The following is an 8,850-nucleotide window of genomic DNA, read 5'->3' as shown; positions in this document are numbered from 1 at the left end:
ATCTTATTTTTTATAATTTTTTATAAATTATTTAAATTTTTTTATAGTATATATTTTTCTTTTCTATTTTTTAAAGCTTTGGATAAAATATTCAATAAATATGTTTTTAATTAATATTTAATTTCACCATCAAAGTTATTAGTATTATGTTTTTAGAAATTTCAAAAAAAATTACATGCTTCATGTTATGTAAATTTTTTATAAAATTTATGTTTGAAAGTGCTTACTAATTATAATAGAAGATACTTACAATATACCAACATATAACATTTTTACAAGCAATTTCTTTGTTTGGTGAATAGCCAATTTGTTTTTAGCTTTTAGAAAATTATATAGTATTTTTGAAATGATTAAATGAAATTTACTTAGGAAGAAGTTTTAAATTAGACAGATTTTTTAATGAGTTTGTTTTGTTTTATTTTAGTTTTAGTTTTTGTTTTACTTTTAATTAATTAAGTAATATTTTAAAAAAATATTAGTGAAAATTATAATGAAGATATTATGAATGTAGACTTTTAAGTTATTTTAGAATATTTTGAGATGTTGTAGATTTAGTTATTAATTTTTATTTTTTATAATAATCTAATATATTATAATCACTGTTTTTATAATTTATAAGAACATAAAAAAACCAAATTATATTAAAAAATTCTTTATAATATATCAATTTAGAAGATTTTATATCTAATATTTTGATGTTTAAATATGAATGGAGTAAAAAAATTCAAAATATTGCCTTATAATTAGTAAATCACAGGAAATATAGTAATAAAAAATATAAGTTTTTTTTTTTTTTTTTTTTTTTTTTTTTCATATTATTTTCTAATTGATAACTACAAAGTAACTACAAACTATAATTAGCTTTTAAACAAGTATAAATAATAAATTGTAAACTAATTGGCCATATTTATTAGTGTGAACTTCACTATTTATGACTTTGCATAAATAGTGTGGACTAAAGCTATTAACAAATATTCCAAATTGTGGGGACCATGAACATACTACTCAAGTCAATTGCAGCAAGGAGATTCATTAAGTATTTAATAACAATGAACTTAGTATGTCCTTGAGAATTAACAAACTTGAAATTTCTACTTAAAGTGCATTGCAAATACTATAGTATCAACATTAGAGTGAGCAAAGCTAGCTGAACATGAATTAGTGTACATCACACTATCAAGAAATCTACACTATTTTCTAATATGTACTAGTTACTATAATTATTTCTGAAAATTTTATTTTTTTATTATTGAATAAAAAAGTATAATATGTAATTATTTTAAATAAAATCTAATTTAATATATATTTTTAATAAATCAACCAATTTTAAGATATTAACAATGATAAATATAAAACTCAATAATTACCTTAAGTTTGAATTTGATTATAAATATTTTTAATTTTTAAAATATAATTTTTTCATTAAAAAGATAACCATATTAGTAGTTTACGTAAAAAGTATAAATACATAAAATTTAAATTTTAAACATACATTGATTCAATATTTAAATACTTTATAGAGATAAAATAGAATATACTAAGATTATATATATATATATATATATATATATATATACATATATGTTCACATGTATGTATATATTATATATATATACACATATATATTCACATGTATGTTAGTCAAGAGCAAAATTTTATAAAAATATTAAATTATTTTTTAATCTTTTTTTATAGATCAATATCTGTATATACACACAATACACAATATACAATACACAATATATAAAATTAACATACATAGTATCTCTAAAATGTATAATAATTTATTATAATATCCATATAGCAAGTTCTTAATTAGTATATAATATTTAAATAGTTTAGAATGGCTAATAATTGATATTTGATTAAAAGTTTAAAACTAGTTATATAAAGTCTTATTTATTTATTATTCTTTTATAAAATTTTTACTGAAATTTGACTTTTATTTACTTTGCTAAATAATATTAAGATAGATGTTTATTAGATTCTATTTATTAAAATGTATAATTATTTTACACTTAACTTTATGAGATATATTCTATCATTGTATCCGTATTTAAAGAATATATAAGGATTGTAATTTTATAATCTTGGATGCTTGATATTAATTCTTTTTTGAATGTGATATAAAGTTAGTAATTTATATTTTTTATATCTTTTTTATTTATAAATTATATATACATAAGTTTTATAATATAAGATTTTATGCTAAATTTTAATTATAGTTCATATAATTGTAGATAATCATTTATAGCTACATAGATTTTGAATTAAGTTTTTATTTGTTTAAATTTTTATTTTTTATTTTTTAAAATTTATCTTTAAATTTTTAATATAATTTAATTGTAACATGATTTTCGTGTTTCTTAGAAAAACCATGTCTCAATTTATGTTAACAATGTATTTATGTTTTTATTGATACTTAGAGTTTGATGCATCAAAAATTTATTAATATTAGAATTTTAGATTTAATTTATTTAGCTACATTGAACATATATAACTTTCATTTTACAGAGTATTTTGTACATACCATTTGTGCAAAATATACTTAATTGATTTGATTAAATATATTTCTTTATATAACTTTAGATTTATAAATTATAACAATAAATTTTATAGAATTTAGTCACAAAAGAAGATTTTTATTTTTATTTTTAAAGTTTTAGATATATTTAGGTAAAATAAATTTATAAGATTTTTTTAATATTTAGTTGTGTTTAACTTTTTAAAAATAACCATGAATTTTGTTTTAATAGTTGAATAATAATTAAACAAAAAAATATTTTTAAACATATTTAAGTTAGATTAATAGGTGCATTTTCTATTACTCAAGAATAACACAAAAACCCATTACTTATCCTCATTACTAACAATAATTTCTAGTCACCAACCATACAATATTTGTAGAATCACCAAAATATTTGTAGGAATTCTTACTAAAAGAAATTAAATATATAGAGGAATTTGTAGGATCACCAAATCACTTGATTTGATAAAGCGAATATTTGTAGGATCACCAAAATTATTAAACAAATCCATCTATTGTCTAATCACTATGTACTTATACATGCCTTTGTTTATAAATATGATAAATTGTAGTGAATGTATTTTCTTTAAAAAAAAAATGTTGTATGATACACATTACAATATCAAAAAAAAAAAAAAAAAAAAAAAAAAATCTGCTTTTAAAACATACTTTGATAACAATGCAGTACTTCTTATGAAAGAAAGAAAGAAAATTTAAATGTAGAAAATCATCATTATTTTACAACAGAAAAGAAGCCTAACATACCATAAACTTGATCTAGTGTAGATTTTTTCACCAAGGATTTTCGAAACTGTAAGCGTCAAACCGCTCCCAACAGTCAAATCCAAGCCCAAACGCTGTTGATGAGCAACATTCAACAGCAGTATTGCACCTGGAAAGCGAAGCATCAAAGCGACAGAAACATGGAACACGAAAACGGTTGCAAGTTTCGGTGCAACAGAAAAAGGTATTTGGTCTGGACATATCCTTCTGAGCTGGTGAGAACCAACAACCTCGATATGTAGCATAATCGCATGGTTCTCACGGTCCTCCTATTGGTAGCTGCGCTTGTCTAGATGGAGACTTGGGTACCGCTTTTTTGGTGGGGCTACTACGGCCGCATTCATCATCTGCAACTTCCAGTACGTGAACTGAAAGAACGAATAGTACTGTTGTAGAAGATGCACAGGAATTTGAAAGCATCGGCACCGTCGTTCCCAACACTCGGAAGACTGCAGCAGATGTGGGAGGTTCTAGCCAGCGGACGACCTTGACGCGGTCGTTACGCCGTCTTTGATGCCTGCTTTCATTCAGAATCAGGGCTGGATCGGCAATAATGGAATCCAACAAGCCAGTGTCCAGTATTATGAAGTCCTCTCGAACCAACTCAGGCAATGATTTCTCTTCGGTGCTGGCGATGTAGTGAAGCAATATCGTCGCTGGTTGAGCACGCTTGAGAATTGCAGTTGCAGTGAACCGTACGTCGCGGCTCGCAGCCAGAATTGCGTCCACGTAGTCGTCGTCAGATAACAGATACCGGCGCCTCTTGAAGAACAGTACTGGAGGAAAGTGCGAGCCTTCTCACATCATCACCGAGGAATTTGATTATCTGCCCGGAACGTAGTCTTTTTGTACGTCATAAGAATTTTTTTGGTCAAAGATCTTGTCGAAGAAGTACTTCGGGGTCCTGAGTGAGTCGCCGGGCGAGAATCCTCCCATATGCGCATCAGACTCATGTGATTTTTCATTTGGATTCCAGTACAGCTGATTGTGGTTATCAATTTGCTACCCTGCGAGTAAAAACTGGGAGCTCTACTCCAGCGCCCAGAGTTCATGATCTTGGGCCACACTATTCTTCACTAAGGCTGGAAACCGAATTGCCTGCTTTGCGATGGTCTGATAGACACGTTAGCCTATCCCAACTTTCCAAACTTGCCTTCTAAGGTAAGATCGTCTCCTTGAGTTGCTTATCAAAGACTCGTGTTAGGATTTGGCACAAGCATGACTACGTCTGTGGATACCTGTCTCATTTTTTCGGACTTGCTAAATGTGTCAATGTGCACAGAAGGTTAAGACTGAATTCATTTGGTTTTTTAACGAGATGGCTCATAATATGACCTCACAGGAAGCCACTCTTCCATCAAATTTACTCGAGTATGCAGCGATAGTCCACTGGGATGCTGTGACTGAGGACAACAGTTAAGAGCTGCAAGCGGTTTCGCTAGGAGCTCAGGATGTACTACTTTTCTTCGACGCGAACATTCGCTTTTTGAAGATGAGACCACTTGAAGTTACGCGAATGTTACTCCGAGTCAACCTCACGCCTCGCAATCCATTTCATGATGCTTCAAGGAAATTTTGCTCAAATTTCGATAGCCCCCGACAAACTTGCCATTCGAATGTCTGAGCTGGCCATGCTGATTAACTGGAAAAGCTCTTCATCAACTTCCAAGCAAGATAATTCCTGTATCATGATCCACTCTATCAATGCATCGGGTTACCCCGTTTTTGTGTCAAAAAATAAAGAGGAAAGAAACTTCCAAGCATGATTAAGGCGGCTTGGAGATCATACTCCATAGGGAGGTGAGGTGAGGTGGGTTTCAACTCCTCGGACAACGATGTCAAGCACGTCTGTGGCAGAAATGGAAAGAGTGGGGGATGAGATTTTAGACTTGGGATCAATGCTTGATGCTGTGAGCAGTGTGAGATTTACACCTTCATGAGTGTTTTTACTTTTCCTTCAACATACATCTCCTGCAGCTTACCGAGGCTTACCTCCCACATGGAGTCATCTCAAAGATGTTTTTTCGCCACACCCTGGTGTTAGGATAAAAGTTCTAGCAGAGACAGAGACTCTGCAACTCCGCATTCGAGAGTCGAATTGGAAAAGTGTCTAATGCGATCTTAATTGACGCCTGAGGCAGGGAGCCATGATTTTTATTCACAGACACAACCCATTACAGAACTTGGACTTAGTGCCGGAGAAGATCTATTCATGGACTGGATCAGAGCTCTATTTAAATCACGAGTGTCTCGAGTCACGGCAACGTCATTTCTGTGAGAATTTGCTCACACTGCTTGCCAATGTGAGTGGGAGTAGGTAGAGGACGTCTGGCTTCGAGAGGTGGAGCTTGAATCATGAGAAGTTAATGGGAGCCGACGTCTAAGATATAACCAGCTGTGAAGCACATATATTGGCCAAGTGCATGTTTCGTTGGGGCATGGAACCAGGGCTTTAGGCAGAAACCAGGGCTTGTGGGAGGAAGCTGAGCCTGCAGCATTTTGACCACAATGGATCTCCAGAATTTTCTAGATTGTGAACATCCTACAAATCGTGGTTAATGACAATAAGGCCGTTGGAGATTCTTCCATTTATGTGTACCATTCAACAACCCCATACACTTGAATATATTAAGAATGACATAAAAATAGAAGAGCTCAACTTACATGCACGAGGCTGTCAGGAATTTAGGGTTTTCTAATTATGGAGAAGCGGATGTGTTCCTCATCGAGAGAAATTTAAAGATAGGAAAAAAACAGATGAAAACCATGACTGCCATGCCATTTTTTTCATAGGAAGTAGCCGCTCCCTGATGTTCAAATATATCTAGACTAAATATGACATCTACAACAGCAATTGCTCATGAGTTCTACAAATGTGAATACCGTATTCAGTTCTGCTCTTACCAGCCAACTCAGGTACGGTGATTGGAGTCTAAGATGTGCACTAAAAAAGCGCTGTAGTGTCACCAGTTCAAGCTCTCACATGCGGCTCCGACTTATGTGTAAGATGTTCTAAAAATGGTACCTCAAGCTCTTAATCACCAGGTGTATTCTGTTCAGTTTCTAATAATCCTGCAAAGATATTATATCCACATCTTAATCCATATGGCATACTCGGTACAGTGAACCTTCAGAACAATTCTTCAATTTCTTGCAACAAACAACCCAAAGACCTAGTGGTCAGTGTCAACACCTTTCCGTTATTTGTACCAGTAGTATTTCTTTCAAATAAATTCTCAAATTGTGAATGGCTCTTGCGAGGACTTCTTCCGAGTTACAAATGTAAACGACTCGAAAATTGCAACTGCCTAGCAAAGCAGTGCTTGTCGGTACTGGTGATTTGGAAACATAAACAAGATGATGCTATCATTGGGTTATCTTTCAGAAGCATACCTCAATGCTTTTCAACGTCTTCCCGGAACACCTCACATCTTTTGTATGATCGTAGGTTCAGGACAATACATTCAGGGATAGGGGCAGATCTGTTTCCGATAGATTACTATTTCCAAACAATGAAATAATGTCTATCTAAAGTCAATTCCTTTCTTTGTAAGTCGAGTAATTGAGGCCATAATTTCAACGTACCCTTTGATGAAACATCGATTAAATTGGGCTATTCCATTAAAGATCATGATATCTTTCGCATCCTTCAGTCTGGGCATGTCGACTATTGCTTTGATTTTTACTGGGTCAAGAAATTTTCTTTCTTTAAATACCACAAATCCCAAAATTACTTTGAAAAGAAAGAGGACACATGCATTTTTTTGAGTTAAGGCTGATACCAAACTCTCTGCATTTTTGAAAACATAATGCAATTTTGGATAAGTGAATCATCTTATCACTACATAAATTGAAATCATCAAAAATTAGTTTCATGAATGTTTCCAAGTAGTCTTGAAATGCTCAGTTGACCAGGCTTTGATATGTCGAAAAGGTGTTTTTTAAACCAAATGGCATGACTATACAGACATATGCCCTCCATTTGGTAATAGAAGTTGTCTTATATTAGACTTATGGAGCAATCTTGATTTGGTGATATCCCAAATATCCATCCATAAATGAATATATTTTTTTTCCGTAGACTACATCCAAGACTTTTTTGATGAAGGGCAATAGATAAGGATTATTCTTTGTAGTTGTATTCAACTTCTTGAAGTCTATACAAATTTGCAACTTCCCATTCTTCTTTGGTACTACTACTATTGGTGATAACAATGTTGCTTCTTCAACTAGTTCTAAAAAAACTACTTTGAAGAATATGTCAAGATCCTTTTTTTAAACAATTTTTGTATAATTCAAATTTATTTGATATTTTTTTTGATGTATCATTCTAATGTTGGTGTCAAGCTCAATAGTGTATTGAGCTATATATTCCAGTACACCCTTCAGATCTTTATAACTTTAAGCAAATACATTCTTATATTATCTAAATAACTTAATTACTTTGGCTTTCGAGGTTGATTCTAATGTAGTATTTAATTTGATCATTTGTAGCTGTTTTGTAGTGCCTAATTTACCTTCTCCACTTATTCTTTTTCTAATAAAGACCATTTTTCCACCTTAATTTTGTTCACTTATTCTTATTACCTTATTATGATTTAACTATAATGTACAAATAATAAACATATATATTTTTTGTATATTTTATTGTACAACATAATGAGAGCCACATTGGTGGATTTTAATTGTTCTCTACTTGGTTTATTTTAAATAGAATCTCTTGTAAATTCTTCATGATAGTTTACAAAATGTGGTTAATTTACTATTCCAAAAAGAAATTATTAAAATGTTACTATTGAGGTTTGTACAACTTTATTTTTTTATTAATAGTAATTTTAAGATTAGTTTGATATTAAAAATAGATTTTATATATTTAGAGTCATCTTTGTTAGATAATAATAGCATTTAAAATCTCATTTTATTTCTTTAGTTTGATGTTTGGAGCACATAGTATATAGATTTTATCAAAGAAAGAATAAAGGAGGAATTTTGGTATCAAAAGAATAGATTATTTTGTGGCTAGGCCATCTATGTGGATAGATATGGCAAAATAATGGAGGTCCTTATTTCCATTGGTTGGAAGTCATGCCCAATGAACTTTAAGGAATTATCCAAGAATATATTAGGGATAGAAGCCACTTCATCACAAGGGATTCAAAAATCAAAGATTGGATGGAGATAGCTTATGTTTTGGAATACAATTTTTTTATGAAAAGATTGCAATTTGGATTTTGGATGAAAGAGATATAATCATTTGAAATTAGGATATAGATTTGGTACCTATTGTTGCATTTCTAAGCGTACTAGGAGTTATAGATGGGTATTTGGTAATTAGAAGTTAATATTAGAAAGTTGATTTAAAGGACTATAGTTTTTGTATGAGAATAAATGAAATTGGATTGGAGACAAAAGAGAAAAGAATGTTTGAAGTCAGCACTACCGAATTGATGTTAGATAGTGGAGTGATTTTCATAGAGGTTATGGTTTGGATTATATTTTAAACATTTGAAGGAATTTTTGGCTCAAACTTACTAAAAGTT

At 30.8% G+C, this 8,850-nt stretch overlaps 1 long non-coding RNA gene across 1 annotated transcript; it reads left to right on the top strand.

Annotated features, from left to right (window-relative positions):
- Positions 1-3,703: 3,703 nt before the first annotated feature.
- LOC141046082 (uncharacterized) lies at positions 3,704-5,898 on the top strand. Its single transcript, XR_012218776.2, has 2 exons — positions 3,704-4,471; positions 4,653-5,898. It is a non-coding gene; the product is annotated as an uncharacterized LOC141046082 (long non-coding RNA).
- The last annotated feature ends 2,952 nt before the right edge of the window (positions 5,899-8,850 follow it).

The sequence above is a fragment of the Physcomitrium patens genome, chromosome 13 (assembly GCF_059467195.1).
Source record: "Physcomitrium patens ecotype Gransden chromosome 13, ASM5946719v1, whole genome shotgun sequence".
NCBI classification, from domain to species: Eukaryota; Viridiplantae; Streptophyta; class Bryopsida; order Funariales; family Funariaceae; genus Physcomitrium; species Physcomitrium patens.
This window is presented reverse-complemented; position numbering and strand designations above follow the sequence as displayed.